General features: G+C 43.4%; 5 non-coding genes across 5 annotated transcripts; all 5 read left to right on the top strand.

Moving 5' to 3' along the window:
- Window positions 1-2,465: 2,465 nt before the first annotated feature.
- On the top strand, window positions 2,466-2,615 carry LOC142468646 (U12 minor spliceosomal RNA). The gene has a single exon (XR_012788804.1). It is a non-coding gene; the product is annotated as a U12 minor spliceosomal RNA (small nuclear RNA).
- Window positions 2,616-4,126: 1,511 nt separating this feature from the next.
- Window positions 4,127-4,276, top strand: LOC142468629 (U12 minor spliceosomal RNA). The gene has a single exon (XR_012788788.1). It is a non-coding gene; the product is annotated as a U12 minor spliceosomal RNA (small nuclear RNA).
- A 2,585-nt stretch (window positions 4,277-6,861) lies between these two features.
- Window positions 6,862-7,011, top strand: LOC142468634 (U12 minor spliceosomal RNA). Its single transcript, XR_012788793.1, has one exon. It is a non-coding gene; the product is annotated as a U12 minor spliceosomal RNA (small nuclear RNA).
- Window positions 7,012-8,542: 1,531 nt separating this feature from the next.
- LOC142468642 (U12 minor spliceosomal RNA) lies at window positions 8,543-8,692 on the top strand. Its single transcript, XR_012788800.1, has one exon. It is a non-coding gene; the product is annotated as a U12 minor spliceosomal RNA (small nuclear RNA).
- A 4,357-nt stretch (window positions 8,693-13,049) lies between these two features.
- Window positions 13,050-13,199, top strand: LOC142468632 (U12 minor spliceosomal RNA). Its single transcript, XR_012788791.1, has one exon. It is a non-coding gene; the product is annotated as a U12 minor spliceosomal RNA (small nuclear RNA).
- Window positions 13,200-16,772: the final 3,573 nt, after the last annotated feature.

Genomic DNA, 16,772 nt, shown 5'->3' with positions numbered 1-16,772 from the left:
AAAAACAATGCATATAAAACCCACCCAAATACATACAGAAAAAGAGAACAATACATTTTAAAGAAACCTCCCCAATAAAACTCGGACTGAATGACATTTTTAATGTATTATAATTTAACCAAGCTGCCGGTTAAAAAATAATTCCCTTCAATATGTGCATCAATACAATCCCCACAAAGATAAGTAATTAGCTAAATTGACGATCGATCCGTTCTCCTGTGATCGATCGGCGAAGATTCGGCTCGGGGGTTCACTAAATGGCTGTCAGTGCAGCAGAAGCGGACCAAAGATGCAAAGTTCTGTGGGGAAGATCATGTGACCAGGCAGTCACTAGATACAATTGGTGCGCTGCTAGAGAGAGGGCAGGGCTCAAAAAGGGGTGTGCCAGAGCCTGTTTCAGAAGAGGAAGGGGGTGTGACTTTGTAAATGGTTACTATAGAAACAAAAAAAGGCTTGTTTATTTATTTTATTTATCAAATATTTTACCAGGAAGTAATACATTGAGAGTTACCTCTCGTTTTCAAGTATGTCCTGGGCACAGAGTTAAGGCAAATAATACTGTACAGTAAGTCCTCGTTTTACGACGCTTCGCTTTACGACGAATGGCTTATCCGACGCTGTCCAATGCATCCCTATGGCCGGTTTTACGACGCCAAAATGGCTTATCCGACGCTCTTACGACGCTTTGCAAAGTTGCAACATTATGTAAATCAGAAAGCTGCAGTCAGGGAAATCACCCAGATCAGTCTGTGTGAGGGTTTAGTGGGGTATTTAGGCCTTTAAACATGTCTAAAAGTTTTATTATACACTTCTGGATTCAATAAATATAATATTTACATCATAATGTATGTGTGTGCAGCATAATCTTATTGTTTGAGTAAAATATTTTGTGTATTTTAGCATTAAAAATGCCTTCAGGAACGGAACGTTTGATTTAAACAGTGTTCCTATGGGAAAACGGGTTTCGCTTTACGACGCTTCGCTATCTGACGCCATTTTGAGTAACGCATTGCGTCGGATAACCGAGGACCGCCTGTACATGGTTACAAATACAGTTACATAAATGAACAGGGTATACATTATATACAAGAGAAGGCAGTCCCGTGGGGTCCAGTGGCGGAGCACAGCTGTAGAAAAAGTGGGGGCTACAAACCAGTATTAATGATAAAAAAAGGTTTATTGAGTGGTCATGAGGAGTACAAGGTAATTCTGACGCGTTTCGGGACCGGAGTCCCTTTGTCAAATATTATTGCGGTTCTGAGAATGTTCATATATGTTCCAAGGCAGCTGAGCCCTGAATATTGGGAATCCATCCCCTACACACAACATACATTATATACAAGACATTGCATTATACAAGACATTGTTATATTATAAAACATTAAAAATGTATTGAGGAGGGCTGTTTTTTTTATATCTATTGTTTTATTTTTTTAATGTATTGTTCTCTTTTTTAGATGTATTGGGGTCTTTTGTAGATGTATTGGGGTCTTTTTTTAAATGTATTGATGTCTTTTTTAAGATAAATTGGGATGTTTTTTATATGTATTGTTTTTTTTATTATGTATTGTTTATATATATATATATATATATATATATATATATATATACAAATCATGAATATCTGGCACTCCTCTAGTGATATAATGACCTGGTGCTTATGTCATAAAAAATAATAAAGCATACATTACCAGCAAATGTAAGGAGACAACAGCACTCAGAAGGTATAAGCAGGTATAAACTGTATTAAAGAAACTTGCACATATATCCAACGTTTCGGTCCGGTAATGTATGATATATATATATATATATATATACACACATACAGCCCCCAGGCCTATTTTTAACCACCCCCAGGCCCATACTGAACCCCCCCAGGTATTTTGTCACATTGGATGTACCATTGAGTATCTTTGTCTTTTATTGAAAATATTAAAATAAACAGATTGCATTATAATGTTTTTTTCCGTATTACCAATAACAAGAAAACAGTTAAGTAAAAGTAGCGCGCTGAAATGTTTTTTTCCCATGGTAGGAGCGCTACGGGTTGGAGGGGGGAGGGGGGCCCTGCTCCATTCATTTGTCCTGGGCCCCATGGTTTCTGCTGGCGGCCCTGCTGTTAGGGTCTCTGTAGGACTAACGCTAAGACTGACATAATGTCATGTTAACGCTTTCCTGCTTAGACGTAGTACAGACATTATTTTTGCTTATAATTATCTTTGTGGACACGGCTTTATCTCTGAGAACACAACGTCCGGTCCTGTGTTAGGTAACGTCACGTAACCTTATGTTCCCTTATGTAACAGAGTTAATGCATGTAGGTCTCAGTCTGTATAGTGTTTATTTCTCAGGCGTTCTCTGCTGGGCAGAGGCTCAGTGTCACTTCCTGAGCACAAGCAATGTCTCTCCCTAATGTAACCCAGGTCTCTCACAGGGCCGTGCTGCGGATAGGACAATATGCTGGCGTGCCTTAAACTAATGAGTAAGGAAAATAACAAGCCGGGGTGATGCCTGGTTCCTCACTGCTCATGTGAGAAGATTTTTTGAGCGGGTACAGGTTGCCCCTTGGAGGACCCACCTACTTAGTGGGATCTCTGGGTGCTGTGATCTGCCCGATCCTTTGTAATCCTGTTTAAAAGAAGAAATAGGACATTAATAAAACGAGACCAGTTGAACACAAATGATTGTTGGAAGAATTTGGGGCCCAGTCTAAGGTTGTTTGCTGAGATCATCTGTGCAATAGGTACAAGTTAAGTCATAGTTTGTGCAAACATTTTATATTAACCCCTTCAGGCCTTATCCAGGATGCTCCCAACCAGCTGATTGCCGTGTGATGTATAAATGTGCTCTGGGTGACCGGTTTTACTTCCTCTAGTTTGTGAATCTAGAACGATTGGAACAAGTCCAGAAATATTACAGGCTCAAAAATAAATCATATGTTAGAAAAATAGCGCTGCGTTTTACTGCCTGGAGTGAGAGACGCTTGGGCCTAGGTACACTAAGCGCTGCTAGGGCACGTAACGTGACATTAACCGAAGTTAATATCCTGGTAACTGTAACGCTGTATCCGCTAAGCACAATAACGGGTCTCCACGCGGTGTTTCCTCCCGTATAGAGCATAGGGTTTCCTATACTGGACGTTAGTGATAATAGTATGCACATTATATGCAAATGAGGCGTTATCATATCATCACTAAAGTTCGTTGAGGTTAACGCCGGGACTTAGCGTTGTGTTAATTAACTCAGCGCTAAAGATGGCGTTACTCATATCCAGCACCTGAAATAGGGCATTTGCAGTGTGAGGGTGGCTGTGGCGCCACACTTAGATATGATTTCAATAACTGCATTATTTCCTGGCGTTACTTCCCTCTCCTCCAGTAAAATCCCCGTGTTAGGGTCTGCATAGGACTAACGCTAAGGCAAAGATTATACTAGCAGCGCACGCGAGACGCACCGCAAAGACATAACAGCCCCAGCGATGGGTGAACTGAGCTGCAGGCGTGGCGGATGCATCACAAAGTGGGTTTGCCCTCATTGGCTGAACCGCTCACGTGACGCGGACGTCACATGGCCGAGCTTGAAAAGACAACATTTTATTGCCTCTTCACAACGCTGTCACGCCATCGCGCTCCGTCATGCGCACTCGGGGCAGTTCATAGGCATTATGCAATCTGTGCTTGTTGCACGTGCTAGCGCAATCGCGCTGACTATAAACTCAGCCACAGGCTGCGCTTATAGTGCCGGCGACAGCGAAGCTGGAAGTCATCTCAATTTGATTTTTCCAGCCACCGTAGCCTGACGTCGCCAGCACAATAAGCGCAGCCTAAGACTGATATAATGTCTATTCTACTTAGATGTAATTTTTGCTTATAATTATCTTTGTGGACACGGCTTTATCTCTGAGAACACAACGCCCGGTCCTGTGTTAGGTAACGTCACGTAACCTTATGTTCCCTTATGTAACAGAGCTTAATGCATGTAGGTCTCAGTCTGTATAGTGTTTATATCTCAGGCGTTCTCTGCTGGGCAGAGGCTCAGTGTCACTTCCTGAGCCCAAGCAATGTCTCTCCCTAATGTAACCCAGGTCTCTTACAGGGCCGTGCTGCGGATAGGACAATATGCTGGTGTGCCTTAAACTAATGAGTAAGGAAAATAACGAGCCGGGGTGACGCCTGGTTCCTCACTGCTCATGTGAGAAGAATTTTTGAGCGGGTACAGGTTGCCCCTTGGAGGACCCACCTACTTAGTGGGACCTCTGGGTGCTGTGATCTGCCCGGCCCCAAATCTCAGGTTAAATGGAAGATAAGTAAAGTGTGGGTATTACTACATGTAACCGCAGACACATAGGGGAATGTGTTCATATTAGTCTTGTGTTCTGTGCTTTGAAAAAACAATGCATATAAAACCCACCCAAATACATACAGAAAAAGAGAACAATACATTTTAAAGAAACCTCCCCAATAAAACTCGGACTGAATGACATTTTTAATGTATTATAATTTAACCAAGCTGCCGGTTAAAAAATAATTCCCTTCAATATGTGCATCAATACAATCCCCACAAAGATAAGTAATTAGCTAAATTGACGATCGATCCGTTCTCCTGTGATCGATCGGCGAAGATTCGGCTCGGGGGTTCACTAAATGGCTGTCAGTGCAGCAGAAGCGGACCAAAGATGCAAAGTTCTGTGGGGAAGATCATGTGACCAGGCAGTCACTAGATACAATTGGTGCGCTGCTAGAGAGAGGGCAGGGCTCAAAAAGGGGTGTGCCAGAGCCTGTTTCAGAAGAGGAAGGGGGTGTGACTTTGTAAATGGTTACTATAGAAACAAAAAAAGGCTTGTTTATTTATTTTATTTATCAAATATTTTACCAGGCAGTAATACATTGAGAGTTACCTCTCGTTTTCAAGTATGTCCTGGGCACAGAGTTAAGGCAAATAATACTGTACAGTAAGTCCTCGTTTTACGACGCTTCGCTTTACGACGAATGGCTTATCCGACGCTGTCCAATGCATCCCTATGGCCGGTTTTACGACGCCAAAATGGCTTATCCGACGCTCTTACGACGCTTTGCAAAGTTGCAACATTATGTAAATCAGAAAGCTGCAGTCAGGGAAATCACCCAGATCAGTCTGTGTGAGGGTTTAGTGGGGTATTTAGGCCTTTAAACATGTCTAACAGTTTTATTATACACTTCTGGATTCAATAAATATAATATTTACATCATAATGTATGTGTGTGCAGCATAATCTTATTGTTTGAGTAAAATATTTTGTGTATTTTAGCATTAAAAATGCCTTCAGGAACGGAACGTTTGATTTAAACAGTGTTCCTATGGGAAAACGGGTTTCGCTTTACGACGCTTCGCTATCTGACGCCATTTTGAGTAACGCATTGCGTCGGATAACCGAGGACCGCCTGTACATGGTTACAAATACAGTTACATAAATGAACAGGGTATACATTATATACAAGAGAAGGCAGTCCCGTGGGGTCCAGTGGCGGAGCACAGCTGTAGAAAAAGTGGGGGCTACAAACCAGTATTAATGATAAAAAAAGGTTTATTGAGTGGTCATGAGGAGTACAAGGTAATTCTGACGCGTTTCGGGACCGGAGTCCCTTTGTCAAATATTATTGCGGTTCTGAGAATGTTCATATATGTTCCAAGGCAGCTGAGCCCTGAATATTGGGAATCCATCCCCTACACACAACATACATTATATACAAGACATTGCATTATACAAGACATTGTTATATTATAAAACATTAAAAATGTATTGAGGAGGGCTGTTTTTTTTATATCTATTGTTTTATTTTTTTAATGTATTGTTCTCTTTTTTAGATGTATTGGGGTCTTTTGTAGATGTATTGGGGTCTTTTTTTAAATGTATTGATGTCTTTTTTAAGATAAATTGGGATGTTTTTTATATGTATTGTTTTTTTTATTATGTATTGTTTATATATATATATATATATATATATATATATATATATATATATACAAATCATGAATATCTGTCACTCCTCTAGTGATATAATGACCTGGTGCTTATGTCATAAAAAATAATAAAGCATACATTACCAGCAAATGTAAGGAGACAACAGCACTCAGAAGGTATAAGCAGGTATAAACTGTATTAAAGAAACTTGCACATATATCCAACGTTTCGGTCCGGTAATGTATGATATATATATATATATATATATATATACACACATACAGCCCCCAGGCCTATTTTTAACCACCCCCAGGCCCATACTGAACCCCCCCAGGTATTTTGTCACATTGGATGTACCATTGAGTATCTTTGTCTTTTATTGAAAATATTAAAATAAACAGATTGCATTATAATGTTTTTTTCCGTATTACCAATAACAAGAAAACAGTTAAGTAAAAGTAGCGCGCTGAAATGTTTTTTTCCCATGGTAGGAGCGCTACGGGTTGGAGGGGGGAGGGGGGCCCTGCTCCATTCATTTGTCCTGGGCCCCATGGTTTCTGCTGGCGGCCCTGCTGTTAGGGTCTCTGTAGGACTAACGCTAAGACTGACATAATGTCATGTTAACGCTTTCCTGCTTAGACGTAGTACAGACATTATTTTTGCTTATAATTATCTTTGTGGACACGGCTTTATCTCTGAGAACACAACGTCCGGTCCTGTGTTAGGTAACGTCACGTAACCTTATGTTCCCTTATGTAACAGAGTTAATGCATGTAGGTCTCAGTCTGTATAGTGTTTATATCTCAGGCGTTCTCTGCTGGGCAGAGGCTCAGTGTCACTTCCTGAGCACAAGCAATGTCTCTCCCTAATGTAACCCAGGTCTCTCACAGGGCCGTGCTGCGGATAGGACAATATGCTGGCGTGCCTTAAACTAATGAGTAAGGAAAATAACGAGCCGGGGTGACGCCTGGTTCCTCACTGCTCATGTGAGAAGAATTTTTGAGCGGGTACAGGTTGCCCCTTGGAGGACCCACCTACTTAGTGGGATCTCTGGGTGCTGTGATCTGCCCGATCCCATCCTCTGTAATCCTGTTTAAAAGAAGAAATAGGACATTAACAAAATGGGATCCGTTGAACACAAATGATTGTTGGAAGAATTTGGGGCCCAGTCTAAGGTTGTTTGCTGAGATCATCTGTGCAATAGGTACAAGTTAAGTCATAGTTTGTGCAAACATTTTATATTAACCCCTTCAGGCCTTATCCATGATGCTCCCAACCAGCTGATTGCCGTGTGATGTATAAATGTGCTCTGGGTGACCGGTTTTTCTTCCTCTAGTTTGTGAATCTAGAACGATGGGAACAAGTCCAGAAATATTACAGGCTCAAAAATAAATCATATGTTAGAAAAATAGCGCTGCGTTTTCCTGCCTGGAGTGAGAGACGCTTGGGCCTCTGTACACTAAGCGCTGCTAGGGCATGTAACGTGACATTAACCGAAGTTAATATCCTGTTAACTGTAACGCTGTATCCGCTAAGCACAATAACGGGTCTCCACGCGGTGTTTCCTCCCCTATAGAGCATAGGGTTTCCTATACTGGACGTTAGTGATAATAGTATGCACATTATATGCAAATGAGGCGTTATCATATCATCACTAAAGTTCATTGAGGTTAACGCCGGGACTTAGCGTTGTGTTAATTAACTCAGCGCTAAAGATGGCGTTACTCATATCCAGCACCTGAAATAGGGCATTTGCAGTGTGAGGGTGGCTGTGGCGCCACACTTAGATATGATTTCAATAACTTCATTATTTCCTGGCGTTACTTCCCTATCCTCCAGTAAAATCCCCGTGTTAGGGTCTGCATAGGACTACCGCTAAGGCAAAGATTATACTAGCAGCGCACGCGAGACGCACCGCAAAGACATAACAGCCCCAGCGATGGGTGAACTGAGCTGCAGGCGTGGCGGATGCATCACAAAGTTGGTTTGCCCTCATTGGTTGAACCGCTCACGTGACGCGGACGCCACATGGCTGAGCTTGGAAAGACAACATTTTATTGCCTCTTCAAAACACTGTCACGCCATCGCGCTCTGTCATGCGCACTCGGGGCAGTTCATAGGCATTATGCAATCTGTGCTTGTTACACGCGCTAGCGCAATCACTCTGACTATAAACTCAGCCACAGGCTGCGCTTATAGTGCCGGCGACAGCGACGGCTTGGTCGCGATCGCTGGAAGTCATCTCAATTTGATTTTTCCAGCGACCGTAGCCTGACGTCGCCGGCAGAATAAGCGCAGCCTAAGACTGATATAATATCTATTCTACTTAGATGTGATTTTTGCTTATAATTATCTTTGTGGACACGGCTTTATCTCTGAGAACACAACGCCCGGTCCTGTGTTAGGTAACGTCACGTAACCTTATGTTCCCTTATGTAACAGAGCTTAATGCATGTAGGTCTCAGTCTGTATAGTGTTTATATCTCAGGCGTTCTCTGCTGGGCAGAGGCTCAGTGTCACTTCCTGAGCCCAAGCAATGTCTCTCCCTAATGTAACCCAGGTCTCTCACAGGGCCGTGCTGCGGATAGGACAATATGCTGGCGTGCCTTAAACTAATGAGTAAGGAAAATAACGAGCCGGGGTGTCGCCTGGTTCCTCACTGCTCATGTGAGAAGAATTTTTGAGCGGGTACAGGTTGCCCCTTGGAGGACCCACCTACTTAGTGGGATCTCTGGGTGCTGTGATCTGCCCGATCCCATCCTTTGTAATCCTGTTTAAAAGAAGAAATAGGACATTAATAAAACGGGATCTGTTGAACACAAATGATTGTTGGAAGAATTTGGGGCCCAGTCTAAGGTTGTTTGCTGAGATTATCTGTGCAATAGGTACAAGTTAAGTCATAGTTTGTGCAAACATTTTATATTAACCCCTTCAGGCCTTATCCAGGATGCTCCCAACCAGCTGATTGCCGTGTGATGTATAAATGTGCTCTGGGTGACCGGGTTTTCTTCCTCTAGTTTGTGAATCTAGAACGATTGAAACAAGTCCAGAAATATTACAGGCTCAAAAATAAATCATATGTTAGAAAAATAGCGCTGCGTTTTCCTGCCTGGAGTGAGAGACGCTTGGGCCTAGGTACACTAAGCGCTGCTAGGGCACGTAACGTGACATTAACCGAAGTTAATATCCTGTTAACTGTAACGCTGTATCCACTAAGCACAATAACGGGTCTCCACGCGGTGTTTCCTCCCCTATAGAGCATAGCGTTTCCTATACTGGACGTTAGTGATAATAGTATGCACATTATATGCAAATGAGGCGTTATCATATCATCACTAAAGTTCGTTGAGGTTAACGCCGGGACTTAGCGTTGTGTTAATTAGCTCAGCGCTAAAGATGGCGTTACTCATATCCAGAACCTGAAATAGGGCGTTTGCAGTGTGTGGGTGGCTGTGGCGCCACACTTAGATATGATTTAAATGCATTGCCGCAGTCGCGTGCGCTTATAGTAAGCGCGATGCGACGGATTGGTCGCGATCGCTGGAAGTCATCTCTATTTGATTTTTCCAGCAACCGTAGCCTGACGTCGCCGGCACTATAAGCGCAGCCTAAGGGCTGTTCTATAGTGTGTGCGGCCATGCGCCTGCCTGTGCGAACGCGCGTGCACGTGCCGCGCACTTTTTGTGTGTATGCTGTGAGCGAGTGAGGTACTGTATGTATCTGTATATATGTATATGTGTGTGTGTGTATATGTGTGTGTATGTGTATATGTGTGTGTATGTGTGTGTATGTGTATATGTGTGTGTATGTGTGTGTGTGTATATGTGTGTGTGTGTGTTAAATAAGTTTTGAAATAAATAAATACTTTAATAAATTGTTTATTAACATTGTACATACATACATACATATGCACACACGCACACGCACACACGCACACACGCACACACGCACATATACACACATATACACACATATACACACATATACACAAATTTCAGCAGCGGTAGCAGCGCAAATTCTTTATTTTCTCCATCTTCCCCCGTGTCGGCCGGTTCCACGCTCCCTGCCGTGCGCGCGCGGCACCGTTATAGAAAGGCTGACTAACCTCAGCCAACTAAAACTGCCGTGCGTGCACGCAGCGCAGCAAGCGCACGCAGTATAGAACAGCCCTAAGACTGATATAATAAAATATAAACCACTTGGTCCTACTATAATCCCTACGCTCACACACATTTTTAACTCCTCCCTCTGCTCTGGAACCTTTCCCTCCTCCTTCAAACATATAACAGTTATACCATTACTCAAAAACAGCAAACTTGACCCTACCTGTCTTTCTAACTATCGACCTGTCTCCCTCCTGCCTCTAAACTCCTTGAACGTCTTGTATTCTCTCGCTTGCTCCATTTTCTCAACACCTATTCTCTCCTAGACCCTCTACAATCTGGCTTCCGTACTGCTCACTCCACGGAAACAGCCCTCACTAAAATAACTGATGACCGCCATGCTGCCAAAGATATAAGTCATTACACTCTGCTCATATTACTCAACCTCTCTGCAGCATTTGACACCGTGGACCACCCTCTTCTCCTCCACATTCTCCATACTCTTGGCATTCGGAACAAAGCTCTATCCTGGATCTCATCCTACCTCTCCCATCGTACTTTCAGTGTCTCTTCTGCTAATACCTCCTCCTCCTCTATTGATCTCTCTGTGGGGGTACCCCAGGGCTCTGTCCTGGGACCTCTTCTCTTTTCTCTGTACACACTCTCTCTAGGTGACCTAATAACATCTTTTGGGTTTAAATATCACCTCTATGCTGACGACACACAAATGTACTTTTCAACCCCCGACCTTACACCTGCTGTACAAACCAAAGTTTCTGAATGTCTCTCTGCTATATCATCCTGGATGGCCCTCCGCTGCCTTAAACTCAACATGGCTAAAACAGAGCTCCTCATACTTCCTCCCAAACCTGGCCCTACTACCTCCTTTCACATTACTGTTGGAAGTACGATCATTCACCCAGTAGCCCAAGCACGCTGCCTAGGGGTCACACTCGACTCCTCTCTCACATTTGCCCCTCACATTCAAAACATATCTAAAACCTGTTGCTTTTTCCTCCGCAATATTACAAAGATACGCCCTTTCCTCTGTTGCTCGACTGCCAAAACTCTGACTCAGGCCCTCATTCTCTCCCGTCTTGATTACTGTAACCTCCTGCTGTCCGGCCTTCCTGCCTCTCACCTGTTTCCCCTACAATCTATCCTAAACGCTGCTGCCAGAATCACTCTACTCTTTCCTAAATCTGTCCCAGCATCTCCCCTCCTGAAATCCCTCTCCTGGCTTCCGATCAAATCCCGCATCTCACACTCCATTCTTCTCCTCACTTTTAAAGCTTTACACTCCTCTGCCCCTCCTTACATCTCAGCCCTAATTTCTCGTTATGCACCATCCCGACTCTTGCGTTCTGCTCAAGGATGTCTTCTTTCTACCCCCTTTGTACCTAAAGCCCTCTCCCGCCTTAAACCTTTTTCGCTGACTGCCCCGCACCTCTGGAATGCCCTTCCCCTCAGTACCCGACTAGCACCCTCTCTATCCACCTTTAAGACCCACCTTAAAACACACTTGCTTAAAGAAGCATATGAATAGCACTGTGGATATTCTGAACACATGATACATAAAGCTTGGCCCCCTGCAGACGCACTTACCATAACTCCCTCCTACTGTCTCTGTACGTTCTCCCTACCTAACAATTAGACTGTAAGCTCCTCGGAGCAGGGACTCCTCTTCCGAAATGTTACTTTTATGTCTGAAGCACTTATTCCCATGATCTGTTATTTATATTATCTGTTATTTATTTGATTACCACATGTATTACTACTGTGAAGCGCTATGTACATTAATGGCGCTATATAAATAAAGACATACAATACAATAATGTCTATTCTACTAGGAATACTGAATGAGGAGTGTTTTGTTTGCTTGGGGAAGAGAGAAGGGGGGGGAAAGGATGTTTATTCAAAGGACATCACCATTTGGCATGCAAGGTTTATGAGTATGAGGAGTTCAAAGCTGCGATGCCTCACCTGCAGCCATCTTTGATGTTGAGGATGTTTGATGAAATGTTAGAGACAGAAGGGTTTGTAAGTAAGACATTTTATGTAGATTTCTTTGACAAAAGGAAGTTAGTGTGGTAAATGTTAGAATACAGTATGTTAGTTTATTTTATTCTGTGATAAAGTGAGAATTTACTAGTTAGAAAGTGTTTCGTTTGTTTTAGTTCAGTATTTTAATATAATGTAGGAAGTTATATTGTAATGCGTTTTTTTGGTTATGTTTTTAAATAACTGAAGAAAGAATAGTTAATTAGTACATGATATAAGTTTTGTCCTGTGTGTTCTAATAATTAGGAAAGGAATGTTTTCTGTTTTTGTATTTTATGTTTTGATGACATAAGCTGTAATGTTATATTACAAAAATAAACAAATTTATATATAAAAAAAAATAATAATGTTTATTCTACTTAGATGTAATTTTTTGCATATAATTATCTTTGTGGACACGGCTTTATCTCTGAGAACACAACGTCCGGTCCTGTGTTAGGTAACGTCACGTAACCTTATGTTCCCTTATGTAACAGAGTTAATGCATGTAGGTCTCAGTCTGTATAGTGTTTATATCTCAGGCGTTTTCTGCTGGGCAGAGGCTCAGCGACACGTCGGCCATATTGCGTCCGGGAACTCGCAACACCTCCACAGCAACGAGGGGGGCGTGGCTAGACTCCTTGACGACTTTGGGACGTCACACATGCGTCGCCGATTGGTTACATTGGATGGGGCGGGAACTTGCGTGTCACCGAGGCGGTTTTGTACCATCATGCTCTTCGTGGGTTGCAGGTGATTTGCATATCCCTGAAAAAGCATTCCAGCGCAAGATTACGCTTTTATTTCGCCTTCATTTGTGCTGGAAAGCGCAGACTTCCAAGTACGGAATAAAGCTTCGCACGCAGGCAAATTAGCAGGGTCCACAAAGGGGAAAGAAACAGGTTCGCCCTGAGCTAGGTCGGAGTCTCGGTTAGGGCGATATGCCGCATAGTGGATTGTTTTGGTATGCCTTAAACTAATGAGTAAGGAAAATAACGAGCCGGGGTGACGCCTGGTTCCTCACTGCTCATGTGAGAAGAATTTTTGAGCGGGTACAGGTTGCCCCTTGGAGGACCCACCTACTTAGTGGGACCTCTGGGTGCTGTGATCTGCCCGGCCCCAAATCATTGGTTAAATGGAAGATAAGAAAAGTGTGGGTATTACTACATGTAACCGCAGAGACATAGGGGAATGTGTTCATATTAGTCTTGTGTTCTGTGCTTTGAAAAAACAATGCATATAAAACACACCCAAATACATAAAGAAAAAGAGAACAATACATTAAAAGAAACCTCCCCAATACAACTCGGACTGAATGACATTTTTAATGTATTATAATTTAACCAAGCTGCCAGTTAAAAAATAATTCCCTTTAATATGTGCATCAATACAATCCCCACAATGATAAGTAATTAGCTAAATTGCCAATCGATCCGTTCTCCTGTGATCGATCGGTGAAGATTCGGCTAGGGGGTTCACTAAATGGCTGTCAGTGCAGCAGAAGAGGACCAAAGATGCAAAGTTCTGTGGGGAAGATCATGTGACCAGGCAGTCACTAGATACAATTGGTGCGCTGCTAGAGAGAGGGCAGGGCTCAAAAAGGGGTGTGCCAGAGCCTGTTTCAGAAGAGGAAGGGGATGTGACTTTGTAAATGGTTACTATAGAAACAAAAAAAGGCTTGTTTATGTATTTTATTTAGCAAATATTTTACCAGGAAGTAATACATTGAGAGTTACCTCTCGTATTCAAGTATGTCCTGGGCACATAGTTAAGGCAAATACATGGTTACAAATACAGTTACATAAGTGAACAGGGTATACATTACATACAAGACATTGTTACATTATAATACATTAAAAATGTATTGAGGAGGGTTGTTTTTTTTATATCTATTGTTTTTAATGTATTGTTCTCTTTTTTTAGATGTATTGGGGCTTTTTTTAAATGCATTGATGTCTTTTTAAAATGTATTGGGGTCTTTTTTAAGATAAATTGGGGTATTTTTTATATGTATTGTTTTTTTTATTATGTATTGTGTATATAAATATATATATAGCAACTGTAAATATTGCTGTATGTTCATTTTTGCATGTCTAAGACAGGTCTGCAACCCTGTCTTTCCCCATTGTCACCCAGCATACAGCGCTTCCACTGCAGCAAGGGATTCTGGGAAATGACATGCAAATGAGCACTCAGTGCCACCTTTTGTCTCAAGCTCGTATTACACAAGCCAATCCTCAAGCCACTGCATGCTGTTTTAAACACAGCTTTTAAACAGAGGCTGGGTTGAGATGCAAAGCCATTAGACCTACTCACATACATGTTTCAACCTTGATTTTTTTTTTTATTTTTTTTTCCTCACGAGAGGGTACACCCTCTCGCTCATCGGATCCCAGTCCACTTCAGTGGATAGGGAGCTTGCCTTTGGACTGTCCAACCGAAGTCAGACCCGCCCTCAGTGCACAGTTTCCCTGAAGGTTTCAGCCCGAAAGCCTAAGTCTCCAGGGACATTGATGCCTTCCTCCGTTAGGATTCAGGACATCCATCTCTTCCTCCCTCTGGCCCGAGGCCCGCAAGGGAGTTCGCATCATCTCCCCTCTTTCGAGGGTTGTGCGGGTGCACCCCAGCCCCGAAGGGCTGGTTGTTCGAATGCCATCCCCCCTTAGCCCGAAGGCTCAGGGGTTCTGTGGTCCGGGGTCTGGACACCACCTCTCAACGAGCTAGAGGGCCAAATGCTTGCCACAGACCTTTCCTACTGAAACCCCAGATAGGATAGTACTGCATTTGGTCATAGCTGTGCAGATCGAGAGGAGCACTCATATCGCCTTGATCTAAGCCAAAGGGCCAAGGCACCCACAGACAGCTGTTTCAACCTTGATTTTTTTTTTTTTTTTTGTTTTGAAAATTCTTTTATTATGCAGCGAATCTTTACAACAAGATTATAACAGTACATAAATCATTTTCCAAACGGAAAAAAAAACCGCGACGTTAACAACGGCGCAGTGCATATCCCACACAACTCACATACATTTTTATTAATGGTTTCCCCAAAAGTAAAAAAACTGTGACAAACACGGCGGTGCAGTGCATTTATACGTATGCACCGCACCACAGACATGACATATCATACACACATTATCTCTAACTTTATTGCACAGAAAAACTTTTGGGGCGGGGGAGTAAGGGGGGGGTGGGGAGGGGGGTATTTAGTCCTCCTCCTCAGGGCCGTCAAAGATGGAATAGTCCTTGAGCAGGCTGTGGAGCAGCCTGCGACAGTCCTGTACCGACATCCTCTTCCTCCCCTTGATCAAACGTTCCCTGGCGAATAGTAAAACGTCCTTGAAACAGCACATTAGACGCCAACCGGCTTCGATTGCGTCCTCTGTGTGTGTTCCTGTGAAAAGTCCGTGGAACACCGAGTAGTACGTGACGCACTTCCTCGGTATATAATCCTTTAAGTCAGTGTCCAGCGCGCGCAGCAAGGCCTGCGCAAAGGGGCAGTTCCAGAAGAGGTGTATGATGCTTTCCTCCACTGGGTTGCACCTGGGGCAGTGCCTCACGAGGCTGAGTTTACTCTGGTACTTGTCCGCATTCACAGGGAGTCCCCCGTGTATGGCCTGCCAAGCAATGTCTTTGTGTTTGTTCATTAGTCTTTTCGATGCCACATTCCTCCACACCGTTCCAAAGGTGTTGGGGTGGAGACCTGGGACCGATTCCATGATGTCTTTAGCCCTGATCATTTTGTAGATGACCTTGGGCTTCCACAGGTCTGGTTTTACTCCCTCCAGATTGTTCTGCCTCACAAACATCTTCACGTCCTTGTAGAACCAGGGCGTGCGCCAGCTGTAAGGGATGGAGCTGTCCCACTTGTCCCACCCCAGTGCTCTCCAGAGCGGCAGGAGTAGGAGGCGGGACATGGAGTAGCCAGAGGAGTCTTTGTCGCAGTCTCTCAGGGTGATCCGCACGCAGTTGCTTACAAAGAAGGCGCGCAGCATAGTGGGGATGTCAGGGATTCCTCTACCCCCCTTGTGCGGCTCTTTGTACATCACCTCGCGCTTTCCCCTCTCAAACTTGGCCCCCCAGACAAAGCGGAACACTGCCATGGAGATCTCCTGGCAGGTTCTGGTCGAAGGCGGGTATGCCTGGGCCACGTACTGCAGGACAGGGAGGGTCTCGTTCAGCAGTACCAGCTTTTTCCCCTCAATGGTGAGGGGTCTGAGGCGCCACAATCCGATCTTCTGCTTCACCTTGTTCAGCCTCTCGTTCCAGCTCTTCAGGGCAGCGGCCTCGCTCCCCACACCAAACCAGACTCCAAGGATTTGAACGAGGCCTGCTCTGATGGGGAAGGGGAGGGGGTCGGCAGTCAGGTTCCAAGCTGTTTCAACCTTGATGGGTATCACCAGTGTGAGGCTGGTCTTAATGGTGGTCTTAATGGCTTGCAGGTTTGAGACTAGACTAGGTAATCACCACTGTCATTAAGGTTATGGTGGGTAAAAAAAGTGACAAAAACCCTCCACAGTAAAGCATAAAGCAACTGTAAATATTGCTGTATGTTCATTTGCATGTCTAAGACAGGTCTGCAACCCTGTCTTTCCCCATTGTCACCCAGCATAATATATATATATATATATATATATATATATATATATATATATATATATATATATATATATACACAAATCATGAATA

The sequence above is a fragment of the Ascaphus truei genome, chromosome 17 (genome assembly GCF_040206685.1).
Source record: "Ascaphus truei isolate aAscTru1 chromosome 17, aAscTru1.hap1, whole genome shotgun sequence".
Taxonomy (NCBI): domain Eukaryota; kingdom Metazoa; phylum Chordata; class Amphibia; order Anura; family Ascaphidae; genus Ascaphus; species Ascaphus truei.
Note: the sequence above shows the minus strand (reverse complement) of the source record. Positions and strands in the feature narration are given on the sequence as shown.